This window comes from Trachypithecus francoisi, unplaced genomic scaffold, assembly GCF_009764315.1.
Source record: "Trachypithecus francoisi isolate TF-2019V2 unplaced genomic scaffold, Tfra_2.0 Lachesis_group9, whole genome shotgun sequence".
Taxonomy (NCBI): Eukaryota; Metazoa; Chordata; class Mammalia; order Primates; family Cercopithecidae; genus Trachypithecus; species Trachypithecus francoisi.
The window spans coordinates 75,685,221-75,707,205 of NW_022681474.1; the positions used below are offsets into that span (position 1 = coordinate 75,685,221).

The 21,985-nt window shown below is 39.7% G+C and overlaps 1 protein-coding gene across 3 annotated transcripts in view; it reads right to left on the bottom strand.

Moving 5' to 3' along the window:
* Positions 1-21,985, bottom strand: part of BICC1 (BicC family RNA binding protein 1) — a 332,167-nt gene that overhangs the window by 216,827 nt on the left and 93,355 nt on the right. The window lies entirely within an intron of this gene.

A 21,985-nucleotide genomic window follows, 5' to 3' on the forward strand; every position in this document is an offset into this window, starting at 1 on the left:
GGACAAACCCATTTCTCAGTCTGTGTTCATAAGTCTTGTGACTATGAACATTTTGTATTCATTTGTGTTGCAGGGTGGGGAATTTGACAAAAGGAGAGAAGCGATAAAACAGCCAATAGCATCTTGCTTGCAACAGACTCAGACTGCATCTTTCTAAGGCCAAAGAGGACTCCGATTCGGATGTAGGGTGGAATAGTGCTTAATGAGAGAAGCCTGGCCAGGACAAAGAAAGGTACTGAAGTGAAAAGTACTGGAAATTAAAGTCTGGAAGACCACAGTAAACCAAACACCTGCTAGGCAATACCTCAGCACAGCCATGTTTGTGAGCAGAAGTGCATATGTGTGTGTGTATCCAGAACACTTGTTAAAATGACTAAAGATCCAAGAAATAGGGCAGAACAATCACTTAAGAATTACATCTGTCAATTAGCAAGTTTTGACAAGCATCTACCATAACTTTGACATTGTTAAGTGAAAGATTCAAAATTTGGGAGGCCGAGGCAGATGGATCACAAGGTCAAGAGATCAAGACCATCCTGGCCAACATAGTGAAACTCCATCTCTACTAAAACAAAAATTAGCTGGGCGAGGTGGTGTGTGCCTGTAATCCCAGCTACTTGAGCGGCCGAGGCAGGAGAATCACTTGAACCCAGGAGGCGGAAGTTGCAGTAAGCCAAGATTGCACCACTGCACTCCAGCCTGGCGACAGAGTATGACTCTGTCTCAAAAAAAAAAAGAGATTCAAAACTTCAGAAATTCTCTCTGCCCTCAAAGAAATAACAAGTATTTAAATTCTTTTTTCACCAACTTAAATTTTACAGTTAAATATAAGACACATTGTCTATTTTTGTAGAAATGTGTATTTTTTACCAACACATTTTTACCCAAACAACAGATTGCAGAGTACATGTTTCTGGAAATTCCAAGGACAATCTGAAAAAACATAAAAACAAGGGCTGGAAAGGAATTTAAAAATTGCCTTCTAATGTGTGGTAGGGCTGAAGAACGACTCCCGGCAAAGGGGTTCATGTACTAATCCCCAGAATCTTACACGGCAAAAGAGATTTTGTAGATGTGATTAAGTAAAAAGATAGGAAGATTATCCTGAATTAGCCAGATGGGCCCAATGTAATCGTGTCCTTAATGAAAGAAGCAGGGGGCTCAGAGTACAAGAAAGTGATGTGACAATGGAAGCACAAGGAGAGATGGTTACATGACAACAAAGGACAGATCAGAGACAACGAAGATTTGAAGACAGAGGAACAAGCCAGGAGCAAAGGAATGTAGGTGGCCTCTAAGAGTTGGAAAAATCAAAGAAATTATCTTTCCCTATGGCCTCTGTAGAGAGTCCAGTCCTGCTAACACCTTGCTTTCAGCCCAGTGAAAACCACTTCGGATTTCAGACCCAAAAAGTAAGATTTCTGTTGTTTTAAGCTACTACACTGTGGCAACTTGTTATAGCAGCAAAAGCAAACTAACCTATAATGCTAACGTCTTTTGAACTTCTCTTTTTGAACAAATTCCTCATCATCAATAGCATGAACTGCACCCAGACACTGTCATGCCAAGTGTCAGATTTCCACCCAAGCGGAGGACCAAGGGGAGGGGGTGGATGAGTGGCGAGAAGCTGAAAGAACACTCGAGGAATCATAGGGAGTTGTGACATGGCTTTATTCTCTCTCTTGGTGCAAGTGAGCCTGGGCGCCAGCCTGGGCGTGAACCGTGGGTGCAAACCTGGGCGCAAGTCAACCGAGGTGCAAGTCATATGTACAGTGTTAGCAGGGTAAGTATACCTTTTACAGACAATAGTGGCTGCAAGCCAAGCACGAGCTCACATGGATGATCACCACGTGATGTGGTTATGTAATGAGTGAAATTGTGCACGTGCGCTCCAAACTCCAGACTCACATGCTAGACCAGATGTCTGCCTTGGCCTATTCTTGATCACAGCAGATCCATTTTCCTTATACTCCACCCACTAGGCCAAGGGAGACACAGGCCTTGGACACACAGGTCCAACACATAGGCCTCATACATAGGCTCTGGGCATGCAAGCCAGGCCCCAGACACACAGGTCCGACACAAGGCCTTATACATAGGCTCTAGATACACAGGCCCCAGACACTCAGGTCCAACATATAGGTCTTACATTCCACCCCCTAGGCAGAGGGAGTTTTTCTAGTGGGGAGACATGCCCACAGGGCAGAACCCTGGATCCAGAGGCCAGAGCAGTAATACAGGAACAACAACTCCAGGTTGTGGTAGGCAACCACCTCATGGTGACATTACACCAATGTTGCTTTATACATTTAGTTAAGCTTTTATTTCCCTGCCTTTAGGAGCACTGGGGCAGGCAACAATAGGTTACCATTAATCCCTATACCTGGTCGGAGGAGGTCATCCTTCCTCCCATAGGTTTTGCCACATGGCTTGGCCCTATATGGGCCGGTGACCAACTAACTGGCCACTTCTGTTACTTTTAAGTAGTTAACCACAAGGCTAAGCCTCAATAAACTACCAAGCTATTGCTGCAGATTACCGTTGGTGTCACCACCTTGGTGATCACCATTCACACTGCCCTGATTTCAGCCCATTGGCTGCTTTGTCCACACCTCGTATCAAATCATGTGGCATCAGTACTAGGGTGAACTGTGACAGCAGTCCAGGCAATAGCAGCACCCAAGCTAGACCCATTCGTATACCATGCTCTATCAGGAATGGAGAAGTGCCTCAGGCCCCATGGTCTTATCTTGCATTAGGACTACAAGTCCTAAGACCTCTTGCAACTCTGCTGCTAAGGGATTTGTACTCTGTGTACTCCACTGCTCCCAGTAGGCACCACACTTTGCTCAAGTGGATGTCTGTGCTAGCCCATTCCGTGGAGTCACTATCCATGAAGGCATCCATCCCACTATCAGCTAAGTCATCCGCACGACGACTGTAGCCCACCCTGCCATGCTCTCATGCCTAGATTTAATCTAGGCAAGGGGAGTGTTGTCACTTCTAAATCTGCAAGAGAATCAGAAGTTAACATAGTATCATTAACAAGACCATGACATATGGTGGGGCTATGCATATAGCCCTGCAGCAACACTATGAAAGCCCACTGTTGCCTTCCCATGAAGGCAAACTGTTCCTGGCTATCTGGAAAAGAACTCACCAGCCAAGTCCACCACATAGTGGTACTGTCTCAGTTTTGTCAAGCCCATTGATAGACGGCACGGCTGCCAAGCCATGTGAAATATCCACACCCAAAACGTATCTGTGCTGGTGTCTACCAGCACTAGCACTCGCTATACGTTGGTGGGGGAACAGTGGACTGTGAACTCCACATGTGGCCTCCAGTCATCTGGTGTTTCCCCAATTCAAACCTCAGTCAGTTCCCTCGTCATACAGAAAAGGCTTTACACCCCCAGTTGGCTATAGCACATATGTAGTCTTTGAGCTGAAGTGCCCAGGTGGGACCAGGTTGTGCAGCAATGTCCTTCTCCCACTTGGGCATTTTCTGGAATTGCACAAAGTTAAGAGTACTTCGTTTGGCTGCTTATCGATTTTCTCTCAGTCAATCCTGGCCAAAATCAAATCAATCCACATCTGTGAGCATGTCACTTGTTGGGGCCCCCTTTTCTCCAGTCGGGGGATCCATGCAGGCAGGGCATCTTCCTCTTTTTTATGGTGCAGACTCCTCGGTCCCACCAACAGCTTCCTCAGTATCAGAGTGGGGGGTCTCTGGCTGAGACAACAGCCCCAGGCCTGCATTCACGGCAGCCTCTAATTCCTTTTCCGAGCTCTGTAGCCGGGCCTCCAGGCACGCCGCCTGTGCCTGAAGGTCCCCATTTATGGAAGCTTCTAAATCCTCTTCTGAGCTGTGTAACCAGGCCTCCAGGCACCCAGCCTGCACCTGGAGGGCCCTTACCTCTGCTACATCCCTCAGGGACTGAGGGTTTACTTTTCATAGTGCATTCAAAAATGCCTAACCAACTCTGCCGGCAAAAGCTCACTCCTTCTCAGTGCTCTGCACTTCCAGCTGCTTCAGCACCTTTTCCATGCTCGTGGAGGACAAATCTACTGCCACCTAGGTTTCCACCAGAGCCCATTAAACAGTACAGCTGCCACTGGGCACCACAGCCCATGTTGCAATCACGTGCCCAACGTGAAATCAGTGGGGACCAAAGGCTCACTCTCCTCAGTATCCTGCCGACTATGCCAAGTGTCACGCCAAGTGTTACGTTCCAGCCCAAGCTGAGGACCGAGGAGTGGATGGATGAGTGGCAGGCAGCTGAAAGAACACTCGAGGAATTGTAGGGGATTTCAACATGGTTTTATTCTCTCTCTTGGCATGAACAAGCTGACTGGGGCACAAGCTGCATGTAGTGTCAGCAGGGTAATTACACCTTTTACGGAGAATAGTGGCTCTGAGCAAAGCACAAGCTCATGTGGGTGGCCACCTAATGCGCCTCATGTGGTGTGGTTACATGAAGAGTGGAGTTGTGTGCCTGCACTCCAAACTCGCTGAGTCATGCTAAACTGGATGTCTGCCTTGGGTTATTCCTGACTGCAGCACATCCATTTTCCTTACACACTGATATAGGCTGTTTGAATCACACATTTCTACAAACACAGTCTCTGTAGTCTGCTCCGCAAACAATGATTTTCATTCTCTAACTTGAAAATATACCAATATTAAAACTCAATAAAAATATAAAAAGTAAAGTTGAACAAACTTCTAAGCAAACTGGCAACTGTGGGCGGCCCTAGCTAAAGGGAACACCCAGGCAAGATAAAAGGTCAGTGCCCAAACCTAATGACAAGTGTCTTGGGGGGCACTTAGCCAATTCTTGGCTGTCTTTGTCTAAGGCTAAAAATAGTTTTAAAAGAGCCACCTTCAATGATACCCACTTTCACATGGCAATAAAAGTAGCAGATAAGGACATGGAGAGTCAAAAAAATATCTAGTGGCATTGAGGAAACTCTTCTGTGAAAAGGAATTTTTAGAATCAAATATATTTTCAAAGATCTATCAAGCAAAGTAGATAATCACCCTTTTTACCACATGAAATTCCTGCACAACTTAAAATTCATCTGTTGAAATTTCATTATACAACTATATTTATTACAGAAACTTCCTTGAGGAGACTTATTTTGCTCAAGACAAACTCATTATATCACACTTTGTCATGCCCCTTCATTCCAAGTCCATCAAAACACTAAACAGCCTTCACAGAATGGCCCTTCAACTTCCAGATGAATAAAAAGGGGAAAATTTCCTAAGTTAGACATAAACTACTATTAACTCTGTTCTAGGGGGGAAAATCACTAAAATTTAACCAGAAACCTGCACCTTTAGCAAGTTTACGATTTGAGGGAAAACAGCAGGCAAGGAGCCAGAAACGGCAAATTACGTTCACTGGCACCAAAAATCTTTGGACTTTTTTTACTCCAAGTGTTTGTGTGCAAGAAATTCTAAATCTGAGCCTGATTTTACCTCAATTCTGATGTATCCATTTTCCAAGCCCAAAAATACCTTGGTAAAAGACCCTGATGAGCTGTTGGTTAGATCATGGTCTCAGGTGCAAATGGTATTGAGTCCCAATCATTAGCACTTCCTAGGAAGAAGCATCCCCATTTCATTCCCAGGATGCCAGGTCACCTGAAGGACTTTCACTGACCCCAAGCAGACAAAGCTATCAAAGGCCACAAGAGCCTATTAAAAGAGTGACAATTCACTAAAAGTCTTCTCTTCCCCCAAACATGGATTCTTCTGAGCCCAAATTTGAGAGTCTAATTCTCCCACTTAGTTTACATTCATCAGTATCAAAATATAAAGTCTTTCCAAGAAGTGAGAGATTGGGGAAAAAGGTATCACTGAAGAACATTTTTCTCAATATAAAATTAGGCATTTAAAATGCTCATTTAAAAAAAATAAGATAAATAAAATAAAATGCTCATTTTACAGACCCAGAAAAGCTGACACTTTCATTTCGCAAATACTTACGACTTAGGTTCAATGCTAATGAATCAAAATAGGCAAGGCCCTGCCCTCATTCAAATTACAACCCTGACCTGTACAATATTCAAAGCAACCTAACTGGTGAGATTAAGCCAAAGTTAAAATTCAGTTCTCCTAGCAACTTTCCCAGAGGGTTTTTCAGTCACAATTCTACCCAAATTAAACTTATTATCAATTTAATTTAGCTATTGTCATTCTAGACAATGCATTGAAAAGTGAATCATTTCACTCCTAACCCAACACTGAAACTGGACAACTACTGTTAGACCTGAAGAACAAAGGGCGCTTATAGGGAGACCATTAGAGAGTTGGATTAGAAGAAAAAATATATATGAGATATGATAATATCTTGACTCAAATCATTTCCTTTTCATTATATTTGGAGGGCAAAATGGTGCCTGTGAAATTAGCCAAACCATACTTTATGTCATGGTATTGCTTGACCTTTGAAGTTTGATTACACTCTGTGCTAAAATACTTACTATTGAGTCTTTGCAATCTTAGACACTGATACTCCCTCTTCTTTTTTATTCCACAGTAACATGAGCATACATATAATGATTTAGCAGGTTTTTCTTAAACACAATATAACTTCTGCCTGATGTTCCAAAGTTTATTCACTCGAATGTAAAAACCCTGGATTATTCCTGCCAATGAAAGCAATTGTCTTTATTTTCATGACATAGAACCCCAGGAACAAATTACTTCAATACTACTGAAACGTGGCTGGCTGAATGTGCAGGTAAAGCATTTCATATTTTAAGCTGAACAATCCATTTTTTATGTTTATTGTAATTTCTCCAATGCTTTGTCATATTTTATTTCATATTTTTGCTTCACAAGAAATATGGGATGGCAAAAGCCACTGCCAATAAAAACAGCAAAAGTTGAAACAGGTGTAAACTATTACAATTCTCCCAAACTACACAGCAAGTCCAGTTAATGACTGAATTAAATGGGAGGAGGGGAGCTTGACTTTAAATTCTTCCTGGGGCACATGGAAACTTCTGTTTAAATATCCTTTTCATTTTAAAATGCTTTTCTCTTATAACATCTGATGCTTTATGTAGCCAACTCTAAAAACACAAGGACTATGTTCTTCACATTTCATACTTCACAATTAAAGTATGAAACATCTTTAAACATTACCTTAATAAACAATGGGGTTTCTTCCCCTTTGGAATTTGGCAAGAAAAAACCAAGTTCAAATTATAAAAATAATTGAGATGTAATTCTTCAAATCCATAAAGAATCAGGGCATTCCTCTCCATCTTTTTTTTTTTTTTAACACAACTCAACACATTTGCAACTAAGAGGGCTGCTGTGCCTTTAGGTCACTTGAAAGATAAACAATTATTCAGGTAGCCTGATTCTTGTACAAAAATATTCTACTCAAAATTTAAAACATTCCCTTATTGCATCAATTTAATCCTTATGCTAAAAGAGTTATGCCATATATTTTATTCTGTATATTAACTGCTTCCAGAAAACTGTATGTTAACTGTTTCCCTGACAACCCAGCAAATTCAACTGAAAAAGGAATCAGCACAAAAGACGTAGAAGATGCAGTTTCTAGATATTCCCAGAGAAACTTTTTATGTTCATGAATTATGTCTTGCACTTTGGACTGGCATGTAAAGCTCTGAGAGCCAACTGAGAAAAGAGTAGTTGTTAAGTTTATTCTTAAAGTTTCTTCCACTTCTGAATTAAAATCATAGTCATCATTAAAATTAAAATCATAGTCATCATTAAAATACTCTAACCAACTGAAGAACACTTCTAACTTTAAATTTCAACAGTGGAAAGTGTCATCTGAATGCTGTATCTCGTAAGTGTGAGAATTTTCAGACCCTACCTTTCCCCTAACTCTCTACCTAATTACCAGGCTTCACTGTGAACAATTCAAATTCACCGGCCTGTAAAAAAGTTAAATAAATAGGCCTGTTGAGAAAAATCAAGAATAGACAAAAATAAATATGATTTTTCTCTTAACAGTGGCTGGATTAAGGATGGCTTTCTTCCTCATTTTTAATATTTTTTTCTTAAATATTGTTTTATTTTGCAGTTAAATTCCCATGGTCAAAAATGCAACCTTAACTTGGTTTTTTAAAGTATAAAACAGAATGCACAGGCTGGGCACAGTGGCTCACACCTGCAGTCCCAGCACTTTGGGGGCCAAGGTGAGAGGATCACCTGAGGTCAGGAGTTTGAGACCAGCCTAGGCAACATGGTGAAACCCCGTCTCTACTAAAAATAGAAGAAAAAAAAATTATCTGGGAGTGGTGGTGCATGTCTGTAATCCCAGCTACTTGGGAGGCTGAGACAGGAGAATCTCTTGAACCTGGGAGGTGGAGGTTGCAGTGAGCCAAAATCATGACACTATACTCCAGCCTAGGCAACAGTGTGAGATTCTGTCTCAAAAAAAAACAAAAAACAGAATGTCCAGAATGGCTTAAATTCTGTATAAAAGTCTGTACATGTACATATACAGACACAAATATAAACAAACATGTATTTAGATATATGGATACATAGTAAATATGTCAGAAAAAAGACTGAAAGGATAAATATTAAAATATTAACAACAGTTGTTATTTGAGTGGTAGAATTCTTGGATCTGCTTATCATTTTTTCTTTGTATTTTTCAACATACCTTTAAATGGTTTGAATTGCTTTTTAATTAGAAAAAATTCAGGTAAAAATTATTTTTAAGTCTTCCTTCCTATTTGAGAATGAACCAAGGTTTCACCATTACTGGTGGGTCACAGCATTATTTTCAGCCCACAGTGTATAAGGCAATCACTGGCAAAAGTACGAAAATCAAATGTAGATATAAGCTGCCTAAGGAGACACAATGAGTAATGCAATATCAGAGACAGATAACAGACAATCAATAACATCATACCAGGTACAGATCTTAGGCTTTAACCAACCTAGTACTTTCTAGAATGAAACACTGATTTTGTGCAGCTCTCAGTGGAGAAGTTTTAATCATTTAGGCCTATAGTAGAATCTTCGCAGCTGAAAACAGTAAAATTTAATATTTGGAAAACCTCTGTGAATTATAGCCAAACTCAATAGCTAGCCAAAGAAGGCAGAAATAGACACCCTTCAAAATGTGTGAACCACAAAAAGAAAAATGTATATACATACATTTCCAATCCTAGGCTGTTTAAAAACAAAACCCACTGTCACTGAAAGGTCACATCAAATGAAACATGAAATAAAACAGAAATTTACCCCATTATAAAAGGGCTCTATGGCTCAGAATAAAAACAAAAAAGAGAGAGAGATTATCCATGGCAATTTGGGACAAGAGGATGGTCCAATAATTGAACTATCCAAGACATCCTTTGAGGCTGTGTTTTAAAATTTCATTTCCCACAACATATTTTAACAGAATAAGAATTAGATTATGATGGAGGTTAGGGGGAGGATTCCTAATCCATCTAACAGCGGGGACCACTGCTGCTCCATAAGATTTGCAGATTATGCACACTTCTCAAAATGTGGATTGCAGGGGATTTTTTTCACATGTCAAATCTTTTTCCTGCCAATATTCCAATGCCGGGAACAATCTAAGACAGTGCTGGCCCTGCCACACTCAGGGCACAACAGAAAGCAAGCAAAGGCCAGCATTCTCTCATCTAGGGGATTTTAGTTTCAGAAAGCATCTGCTGCTATTAAATGTAGGGAAACATATATTCCCAAAAATCTGAGAACAACTACATTACTCACTGCTTTAAGCAACTTTTAACTTGCACTCTTTCAGTAACTCTTGTTAAGGGTTTATTCGAACTTCAAATTTATTGGCCTGACAATGAAGACTTCCTGGTGGACTGATGACCCAAACATATGTCAATGGAATTTCAGTCCAATGATTAACAGAAACGTTGGTCATGTCAAATGTCTCACTTTCAGACGCTATTTCTTCTTATATAAGCAATCCCTGAAGCATCGTTTAGTCTGGCCTGAGGTCATAACACTATTTGAAGACTTTGGGTATTTACATAATTTCAATTTTTTTTAGGAAAACAACCCTAACTCTTTACCAAAATCTAAACAATGTTCATAGTTTAATGGAATTAGGAATACCTAATACACCACAGTGAGATTACGCTGATCTTCCTGTAGAACTACGCCATCCAATGCGACAGCCACTGGCCACATGTGCCTCGTGAACACTGAAAGTGTGGCTAGTCTGAATTCACATATGCTGTGGTATAAAATGCAAATAGGATTTTGAAAATGTAGTAAAAAAAGAATGTACAATTCTCAATAATGTTTTGATTATATGTTGAAATGATGTTACTTCTATATATTGGGCTAGACAAAGAAATATTGTAAGACTAATCTTACCTGTTTTGTCTCACTCTTCTTAATGTGGCAATAAAACATAAAATTATATTTGTGGTTCACATATTTCCATTTTACAGCACCGCTACAGGGAATGATAACTAACTTTGCTGTTATCCAAGGAGGATTGAAAAGTTTCAAGTAGAGCACACAGCTACAGGCTATGAGGAACTGAAAACAAAGAATATTTCCAAATAGTAAGAGTCAGCAGCTTGATATCAAAGTTCTATCTGTTTTAACCTCCTGGGAACATTTTGCAGGAGGAAGGAAAAGGTTGACTGGCACTTTTAGGGATGGTGGGAAGGTTAAAAAAATTAGACCAGTTTGAATAAAATATGTAACATTAATAATCATTTCCTTAATATCCAGCTTTGGCCCAGCCCAAAGCCATGAAACTATTTAAGAGTTTATGTGGATGATTATTTAATGGAATGAAGTTTATATTTCTTTTGTATTTGTAATAACATGGCAATGGGGCAAGCCAACTTGTTTTAAATCAGAACCAAATGTGTTCCAGGCATGTTTAAAGTTCAGGTTATATGCAGAAATCCATGACAAGGCAGTCTGTTTTGCTATTTTCTCCACCAAAACTGGAGGTTGACGGAGGGGCAAAGAAAAGACATGCCTGCTTTCATCAGGGCTGCTTATTCATCTTTATGCTAAAATACTCACTATTTATTTATACAAAACTTATTTAGCAACAGGGCACAGAGAGAGGAGATAGAAGTCATGGAGTCAAAAAAGTCTAGGTTCAAATCTAGGTTTGCCATTTACTAGTGGCATAACTCTGGGCAAATTCTTCAGTCTCCCTCAGGCTCTGTTTTACCCCTGAAATATGCAAAACAGCACCCTGTAAGCATTTAATATGGAAGCCTTCCACTTTGACCTCTAAGGACTTATAGTTGTGTAATAAAAACGACAAGACTAAAACATTACAGAAGAGTCACAGATGATTAAGTACAGGAATTCAAAGAATAACTACTGTAGAGACTTTTGAACTGATTATTTAATGTAGAATTTAGACATGAGGACATGGGGAAAGGGAATTCTGAGCAGAGAGAATGCTGTGAATACTCACGAATGTCTGATTCCAAAACTTTGTTTTCTTTTTTCAATGCCTCAGAGCACTTGAAAGAGCACCTGTGCCTAGGAGCCAAATGGTACTGGCCAGGGGAGGAAGGGGAGCTCTCCAGTGATGGTGAAAGGGAAAGAGAATCCCGCAAGCTGGAGGACACTTTCTTCATCAGGGGAAGTCCCACTCCTCAGACAGGTGTTCTGAAATAGGTGGTTTTGAGGCAGTGGAGGCGGGAGGGGTGGGGAGTAGTTTTATGGTTGTTATAGAATGGGGGAGTGATACAGACATTTAGTGTCCAGGGCCCAGAACACCCAAAAAGGGGTTGTATAATACTAGGAGTATAATACCAGTGATACCCATAGATTGTTTCTTTTAGGAAATGTCCTTTCTTCAGTAAATGATCTTCTAAATAGTACATATCTATGCCACTGCTTCAGTGTCAGTGACTTAGACTTACTCAAGTCCCATACATTACCATGAAAACCAGGAAATTCCTCAGGGTTCAAGATTGCTCCTGGGTTCTCCACATGTCCAGTTCTAGGGCATCATATTCCAATTCAGGTCCATAGCTGATGCAATGCTCTACCTGTTATGGACTGTACTATCATAAGACAGCCATGTAGCAGTTATTCGCTATGAAATGTATCAGCATATAAGGTCATTCCCTTGCTGGTGAGGACCACCAGTCAACAAATCACACCAAAACAGAAAGAGTTTTACTGCCTCACTCCAAAATATAAGCAAAAGCAAAACAAAATAACAGAAGGAAGGGATTGAGAAGGAGATGAGGAAATGATAAAGAGAAGAAAGTGAGAGAGGCTGATGGGGAAGAGGACAGAGTGGGAAAGAGAATGGGGAGGAGGGGGAGGGGAAGAGGAAGGGGGACGAGAAGGACAGGAGAGAGAGAGCAAGGGAAAGAGAAGGGAGGAGAAGGAGGATAAAGGAGGAGGAGAAGATGAGGAAGAACAGGCTGGGAAATGGGGAAAGAGAATGGAGGATGGGATAATTTTTTAACTTACAATTGATATTGGAAAGATAAGAAAAAGTAATGCACCTATCCCAAAAGAAAAAACAGTAGCATGACAGTTTTAAACGAGAAACATTTAGAGAACAAATATATCACAATCCTATCCAAGATATGGAACATTTTTAAAAATTCTCCCAGAAAGAACAAGACATACATAAAATAAAGGAGGAAATAGCTTTCTAAAAAATCCAAGACCAACTAACCAAATTTCCAGAAAAAGAGAACAGACTATAAAATGTATTTTTTTAATCAAAGAAATATACCAGAAAATTTCCAGAACCAAAAAACATAAGGTTCCATATTAGTAGAGTTAATTCAATTTGTAGCTGAATGAAAGAAAATATACACAAAGCATATCCTTCTGAAATTTCACATTTGAAATAAAAATATCTTAAAACCTTCCAGAGAGACAAAAACAAGTCACATTAGAATAGCGTCAGAATTCTCATTCAAGCCGTGAGATGCTATATAACAATGAGTAAAGCTTTAAATTACAGGGAAAAATTATTTTCAACCCAAAATTCTTTACCTGGCTAAACCCAGAATTCAGTAGAAGAATATGGCCAAATTTTCAGGCATGCTAAGTTGCAAGGGGGAAAAAATTACCTCCCTACTACTTGGATTCCATATATTAGTAGGGGTTGTATGTATCAAATTGAATAAGTTAGCCAAGAAACTGAAACTTTCCCTTATACAAGAAACTGGGGTTTAAATATAGAAAAGAGTGAGGAGAAATTCCCAGGATGGGAGCAAATTCCATGATGACAGCTGTGAAGCCAGGCCAGAAGGCAAACAGTAAAGGATGAAGCAGGCCAACAGACTTCAAAGAGGAAAGTTGTCAGGGAAAAAAAATGATTATCTGAAATCTTAAACGTGGGAAATTGTTCTGAGAGGATTAGACAGTGTAGAAAGAATTTCTGATAGGCATAAAAAACATTAAACCAAAAGGGGAAAAAAGGACAAGGCAATTACCAACTCCAGGAAAAACAAAATTCTGACAAAAAAGGAAAAGAAATACTTGTATATTCGTTGGCTTCTCAGGAAACAACAACATACATGACAGAGAGTCAGCTCTCCATATTCCCTGAGTTCCACGTCTGTGAATTCAACCAATTGTAGATCAAAAATATTCAACAGAAAAAAAAGAAAATGAAAATTGTGTCTGTATTAAACAAATACAGCCTTTTTTGTCATTGTTCTCTAAACAATATAGTATAACAACTATTTGCATGTCATTTATATTGTATTAGGTATTATAAGTAATCTAGAGATTAAAATGTACAGAGGATATGCATAGGTTATATCCAAATATTATCCCATTTTTGTATCAGGGCCTTGAGCATCAGTAGGTTTTGGTATCCATAGGAGGTCCTGGAACAAATACTCCATAGATACCAAAGGACAAATATAACATAAACACTGAATACTGATTAAACTAAAACTTGTCATTAAACTTTATTGGGAAAACAGAGAAGGAAAAAAGTAGAGAACTAAATCCTTTCTACCATACAAGAATACAACAGACAATGGCTCAAGATAATGAATTGGGAGAATGCAATAATCATAGATTTCAAAAACAGAGAATCAGTAAGAAACAGCTCAAGGAATAAAACGTAGCTACATCTAGGGAACAGAGTATGTTTTGTGGGGAAGGGTACTGTGTTTTCATCACAAGCCTTTTTAAACTATTTCATTTTTAAACTATGTGTATATATTGCATGACAAGTTTTAATATTCCAGGCTATTTTAGCTTAGTACTCACACCGAAAGAGAATACAAAAGGCAACTGTGATAATCTCGCCTAGACCACTTGCTCTGGTCTAAATGTTTTGCTTTCAAAGTCATATGTTGAAATGCTAACTCCCAAGGTGATGCTATTAGGAGGTGGGGCCCTTGGGAAGTCATTAGGTCATGAGGGTGGTACCCTCATAATGGAATTAGCACCCTTATAAGAGAGAACATAGGTCCCTCGTGCCTTCCACCACATGAGAACACAAAGAGAAGGTACCATTTATGAACCAGAAAGTCGGGCCTCAAAGGACACCAAATCAGCCAGCACCTTGATCATGAACTTCCCAGTCTCCAGAACTGTGAGAAATAAATTTCTGTTTACAAGCTACCCAGTATATGGTATTCTTCTACAGCAGTCCAAACAGACTAAGACACCATTCCAACTATGTTTTCTAAATACATAAAAGTATGGATGAACTAATATTCATTTAAGATTTGTAAAGATGGAAATTATGCTTTTGCTTATTTATTTATTTATTTTTGAGACAGAGTCTCGCTCTGTCGCCCAGGCTGGAGTGCGGTGGCATGATCTCGGTTCACTGCAAAAGCTCTGCCTCCTGGGTTCACGCCATTCTCCAGCCTCAGCCTCCCGAGTAGCTGGGACTACAGGTGCCTGTCACCACACCTGGCTAATTTTTTTGTATTTTTAGTAGAGATGGGGTTTCACCATGTTAGCCAGGATGGTCTCGATCTCCTGACCTCATGATCTGTCTGCCTTGGCCTCCCGAAGTGCTGGGATTACAGGCGTGAGTCAACGCACCCGACCGCTTAACCTTTTTGTTCATGACCTAATAGTATTTATATTTACATTTTACTTTTAAAGATTATAGTTAAATTTGAGTAGTCTAAATATCAAACAGACTATAAAACAACAACGTTAGTTTATCACTGTGGCCCTCAGGACAGCAGTAGCAAGGCTCAGGAGTTTTACTGCCCCACCTCTCCCCAGTGGGACTGGGCACACAATACTAAGAATATCAGATGATAATTAAGTGAACCATCCACGTGACAACAATCTGGAGGGCCCTATTGCTTTGAAGTCTTCTTGGCAGTGCAGAATTAGTCAGAAAGCAGAAGCAACCAAAGGCCAAACAGATGGAAAGGCAGTGAGTAGATGATCCCCACAGCATTCAAAATAAGAGGGACCCCCTTGCATATAACAGAAATATAGATCTGAACTTATCTGAAGACCATTATGAAAAACTCCACAAGCCTAACTAATACTGGCAATACTTATCAAATACTTAATTACCTATTATTAAATTACTCATTAGGTAATTACTTAAGTACCAAATGAGTAACTAGTTGCCCACTTTTCTATTGACTTCCTTTATGATTTTAGAAATTGTCCCAACAGAATGTTTTGGCCTCCCACTACTGATAATAACTATTATGGAAGATTGGCATTTTCACTGCAAGTAGAATTCCACCTCCGTCAATGTACATTCTATACAATTTCACCCTTCCCACAAAATTAACTTGTGAACTACCAAATGGATAATTAATCTGCATGATCCTTCCATCTTTTAACTTGCTAATACATTTAACTATACCACAAAATGTACATTTTTTCATTGGACACACTGACTAACTCAAGTGTATCAACTATCATGCTCTACAGTAGACTGACGGCATACCAACTTACTTTAAGATACACAGAGGGAGAGGGGTGCTCATGAGAAAAATCAAATTCTTGTGCCCCACCCACAGATCCCACTGAATTTTAATCTTTGTGGGATCCCAGGAATCTGCATTTTTGCAAGCATCCCAGGTAAACTTTACACACAGGTAAGTCTCAAGCATTGTGACACCACTGGAATCACATGGTAAAATCCATGCTTTTTATTTCCAAACTCTCAGCCAAGTTGGCCTCCTATAAACCCTAACTAGTTGTGCCCATTACCATCTATCCCATATCTACTTTAACTCCAGCATTACAGAGAAATGTGAGGAAACAATTCTCTCTTTTAATTACTCTGAGGCAGGTAAGAGGTTCAAATTTGCTCTCAATGTTTAGCACAATTCATTACAACCTAAAAGAGCTGTTTTTCAAAGTGAAATGAAGGATGGTAGAAGCAGTCACTGATAGACATTTTAACATTAAAATATTCTAAACTTGATATATTAAATGCCTTTTGAGCCCTAAGACTGCCTCATACTGCATCTCATTAAGAGAGGCCTGAAGTGCTAAAGTAAATCAGCAGGTGTCCATCGGAACTGGAGGATTTTCTTTACTCAAGAAAACCAAGTCTATAATCTAGAGGTTTATGGAGTAAGTGTGGACATGCAAACAAAGGCAGCAATGGTCATCGTTCAGAAGCAATCTGGTCTATGATCCCAATGGGTCCTGTTTTAACCTTCTGTAAAATACAGTTTTGCATAATCAAGTTACTACAAATCAAAGCATTCTCATTTAGAAAGCCTAGAGAAACATTTAGGGGAGTCAGGGGAGTTCTTATTTCTTAAACTCAGCAATTTGCTGCTGATAGATCACACACCCACTTTATGAAATTAAGCAGATCTCCTTCTCTCAAGACATTTAGTTTGAAAAAAGATAGAAGTTTTGAGGGCTAAGCCATCAGTTTTCATCTCTAAAAAGAATCATTTGTTTTTGTTAAAGCTGGTCTAAATCTAACATCTGATTATAATTTATTCCGTTTAAAGTCCTTGGTTTGTGAACATGAATTCGTTTTTCATCAGTAGGCAGCAAACCACCTTTAAATGTGGTCTTCATTTCAAACAATGCTCGAAGAGTAATTTTTAGGTAATAGTCTTTGGCCTAGGATAAAAGTTATAACATAATGTTACCTCGATTTCCTTTCAAAAAATATGTGTGCATATTTATGATGCAAACACAGTGGTCATACTCTAAGCCATAGCTTTATTCTTATTCCCAGAATTGTAACTTTGGTTAAGGAGTCAAATTCTATCTCAATTAAAATGAATTTGCTACAATTGCATAGTGGTCCTATACATATTTACTATCTTGAACAGTTCTATCTTCTCAGCTGCTTTTCCTACTTCGTTTACTTTGGAAAGCTTAAACTCATTTTTCTTCTTAAATTCAAGAAAGTTAAATGTTTCAGGCCTCGTTTATTCACCAGTCTCAAAATATTCAAGTCCTTCTAAAACGGTAATAAAAGTTTATTCTAACAGTTGGCAATGCTTTATCAAGTTCTGGATCTTCATGGCTGAGACACCTATCCTGAAATATACAATGCAAACATTCTCTAGAATATCTTTCTAATTTTGCTAAATCTGGTTAGGTTAATTCGAGAAAGATTTGAAAATATCTTCTTGATCTTCGATTCAAGATACAACCCTTGAATCCATCCTTTTTTAAATGGTGTATTTTCCCAGGTAACTTTAAAGATTTAACCTCAGTTGAAGATTGTATAATTTATATAATTATAACACTGAGATTCAGTAATATCGTAAGCACCAGTAATGATGTAGTGTTTGTACAATGGCAGGAGTGTAAATTCACGCACCCATTTTTGAAGAATAACTTGGTTTATATAAATAATTATAGTTTCCATGTACTTGACCCAGTAATTCTATTTCTAGGAGTCTAGGTCTTAAAAATATAATCCAAGCAAGAAGAGAAAGAAGAAAACCTATTGCCACAAAGATGTCATCTTAGTAATACATATAATGAGCAAAAACAAGGAAAAACCAATATGAGAATTAAGAAAATTTAGATATAGGCACTTTTTCAAACATTTTAAGGTCATTTGAAAAGATGATTTGGATTTGCAAAAGTCTTTGAAGCAATAAGGAAAAATGATTATAATAAACTGCATTAAAAATAAAATAAGGCATGATTTTTTTGTTGTTGTTGTTGTTGTTGTTGTTGTTGTTGTTGAGACGGAGTCTCGCTCTGTCACCCAGGCTGGAGTGCAGTGGCCGGATCTCAGCTCACTGCAAGCTCCGCCTCCCGGGTTTACGCCATTCTCCTGCCTCAGCCTCCCGAGTAGCTGGGATTACAGGCGCCCGCCACCTCGCCCGGCTAGTTTTTTTTTTTTAGTAGAGACGGGGTTTCACCCTGTTAGCCAGGATGGTCTCGATCTCCTGACCTCGTGATCCGCCCGTCTCGGCCTCCCAAAGTGCTGGGATTACAGGCTTGAGCCACCGCGCCCGGCCAATAAGGCATGATTTTTAAGTGGATTATAAAATTACAGGTGAAACATGATTGTAACTATTATTCTCTAAATAAACACACAAAAACTATGAACATTCATCACAAGGTCAAAATGTGTATGCCAGGGAAGAATATGATTATATTAAATTTTCTTTATTTTCCAAATTTTATTGGGTTATATTTTTTAAACGACTGCCTAAAAAGTATGTATACACATAAATACCCAAGTAAAAACTAGTGAAGAGTTTTTACTATAAGTCTAATCCTATTTTAAACTATCCATTTGTGAGGGAAAAAAGGAATCTAGTTGGCCCTTAAACAACACAGGGGTGGGGTCAGCAACCACCTCTGGAAGTGGAAAATCCATGTACAACTTTTCACTCCCCTAAAACTTAGCTACTACTGGCCGGGCGCGGTGGCTCAAGCCTGTAATCCCAGCACTTTGGGAGGCCGAGACGGGCGGATCACGAGGTCAGGAGATCGAGACCATCCTGGCTAATACGGTGAAACCCCGTCTCTACTAAAAAATACAAAAACTAGCCGGGCGAGGTGGCGGGCGCCTGTAGTCCCAGCTACTCGGGAGGCTGAGGCAGGAGAATGGCGGAAACCCGGGAGGCGGAGCTTGCAGTGAGCTGAGATCCGGCCACTGCACTCCAGTCCGGGCGACAGAGCGAGACTCCGCCTCAAAAAAAAAAAAAAAAAAAAAACTTAGCTACTACTAGCCTACTATTGACTGGAAGCCTTACAGATAGCACAAACAGCTGATTGAAACATATTTTGTATGTTACATGTATTATATATCGTATTCTTACAATATAGTAAGCTAGAGAAAATATTATTAGGAAATCATATTTACTATTCATTAAGTGGAAGTAGATCATCATAAAGTTCTTCATCCTCATTGCCTGCACACTGAGCAGGCTGAGGAGGAGAAGGAAGAAGAGGGTTGGTCTTGAGGTATCAGGGGTGGCTGAGGCGGAAGAAAATCCACATGGAAGTGGACTCATACAGTTCAAACCCATAGTGTTCAAGAGTCAACTATATTATATGAATTTGTATTCACTCATATATTTGTCTTTGTGTATGAATTTGTATTCACTCATATATCTAACTAAATCTAGTACAGTTTCAGTTCCACAGGATATTTTAAGTTTAACAAAGTCAAAATGAATGTACAAAATAGCACATCTTGAACAAATTCTTCAACTGTCTATCTAAGCCTGAATGCTTGCCTTCTAGTAGGTCCTGTACAGCTTCTCCCCGCAGCTCTGTCTTAGAGACAGCCTGAATCTCTCTATTCCCTGGCTCTGGCTCACAACATGTAAAATGCAGTCAGCTTAACTGTACCTACTCAGTGGCTATAAACAGAAAGCTACAGCTGTAAGGCTTCCAATTATGCACCTTTTACAAGGATAATCACAAGCCAACAAAAATGATTTTGAAAAATGGGGTGCTATGTGACATGCATGTTGTAACAGTAAGGGCTGGCAGCTGAGGTCTCAAAACAGTGCTGCTGTATGAACTGTGAGAAGTCCCCCTGACACACATGAGCAGGAGCAATGAGTACAACAGGAGAAGCAAAAGGTTTCCCATCAGCAATGAGGCAACAAGAATGTGAGTGTCAGTGGGATGCATTTTCAAGCAATTCTTAACAACTTTTGTCCAAACAACTTCCAAAAAGTAATGAATCACAAAACACAGAAAAACACAAGACACTCCCACTGACACACACACATACACACACACACACACCCTCTTTAGATTTTGTGAAAGAAAATCAAAATCATGTTAGTTAGAGCAGGAGTGCTGTTTGGGGGACAATCAGATCCCATAATAAAAAAGGCTCTTTCTTACATCACCCTCCCACTCTTGAAAAGAACAAAAACTGGTCTCAGAAATTTTTAATAGAGATGTTTCTTGAACAGGTAACCCACACAGATCTGGTGCTGTCCCCAACCCCGTTCTGGGTAGGATTAAGGGGCAGGAAACAGGACAGGTAAGTAAAAGAAAATTCAGAGGAATTTTTTAAATAATAAACTAAGTTCTGGGGTTCACGTGCAGAATGTGCAGTTTTGTTACATAGGTATACATATGCCATGGTGTTTTTGCTGCACCCAACAACCCATCACCTACATTAGGTATTTCTCCTAATGTTATCCCTCCCCTAGCCCTTCACCCACTGACAGGCCCCAGTGTGTGATGTTCCCCTCCCTACGTCCATGTGTTCTCACTGTTCTCACTGTCCAACTCCCACTTATGAGTGAGAACATGCTGTGTTTGGTTTTCTGTTCTTGTGATAGTTTGTTGAGAATGATGGTTTCCAGCTTCATGTCCCTGCAGAGAACATGAACTCATCCTTCTTTGTGGCTGCATAGTATTCCATGGTGTATATGCACATTTTCTTTATCCAGTCTATTATTGAAGGACATTTGGGTTGGTTCCAAGTCTTTGTCATTGTGAATAGTGCCACAATAAACATATGTCTGCATGTGTCTTTACAGCAGAATGATTTATAATCCTCTGGGTATATACCCAGTAATGGGACTGCTGGGTTAGATGGTATTTCTGGTTCTATATCCTTGAGGAATTGCCACACTGTCTTCCACAATGGTTGAACTAATTTACACTCCCACCAACAGTGTAAAAGTGTTCCTATGTCTCCACATCCTCTCCAGCATCTGTTGTTTCCTGACTTTTTTTTTTTTTTTTTTTGAGACGGAGTCTCGCTCTGTCACCCAGGCTGGAGTGCAGTGGCCAGATCTCAGCTCACTGCAAGCTCCGCCTCCTGGGTTCATGCCATTCTCCTGCCTCAGCCTCTCGAGTAGCTGGGACTACAGGCGCCCGCCACCTCGCCCGGCTCGTTTTTTGTATTTTTTAGTAGAGACGGGGTTTCACCGTGTTAGCCAGGATGGTCTCGATCTCCTGACCTTGTGATCCGCCCGCCTCGGCCTCCCAAAGTGCTGGGATTACAGGCTTGAGCCACCGCGCCCGGCCTTTCCTGACTTTTTAATGATTGCCATTCTAACTGGCGTGAGATGGTATCTCATTGTGGTTTTGATTTGCATTTCTCTAATGACCAGTGATGATGAGCATTTTTTCCATGTCTGTTGGCTGCATAAATGTCTTCTTTTGAGAAGTGTCTATTCATATCTTTTGCCCATTTTTATATGGGGTTTTTTCTTGTAAATTTGTTTAAGTTCTTTGTAGATTCTGAGTATTAGCCCTTTGTCAGATGAGTAGACTGCAAAAATTTTTTCCCATTCTGTAAGTTGCCTGTTCACTCTGATGATAGTTTCTTTTGCTGTGCAGAAGCTCTTTAATTTACTTAGATCCCATTTGTAAATTTTGGCTTTTGTTGCCGTTGCTTTTGGTGTTTTGGTCATGAAGTCTCTGCCCATGCCTACATCCTGAATGAATAGTATTGCCCAGGTTTTCTTCTAGGATTTTTATGGTCCTAGGTCTTACAGTTAAGGCCCTGACCCATCTTGAGTTGATTTTTGTATAGGTGTAAAGAAGGGATCCAGTTTCAGTTTTCTGCATATGGCTAGCCAGTTTTCCCAACAACATTTATTAAATAGGGAATCT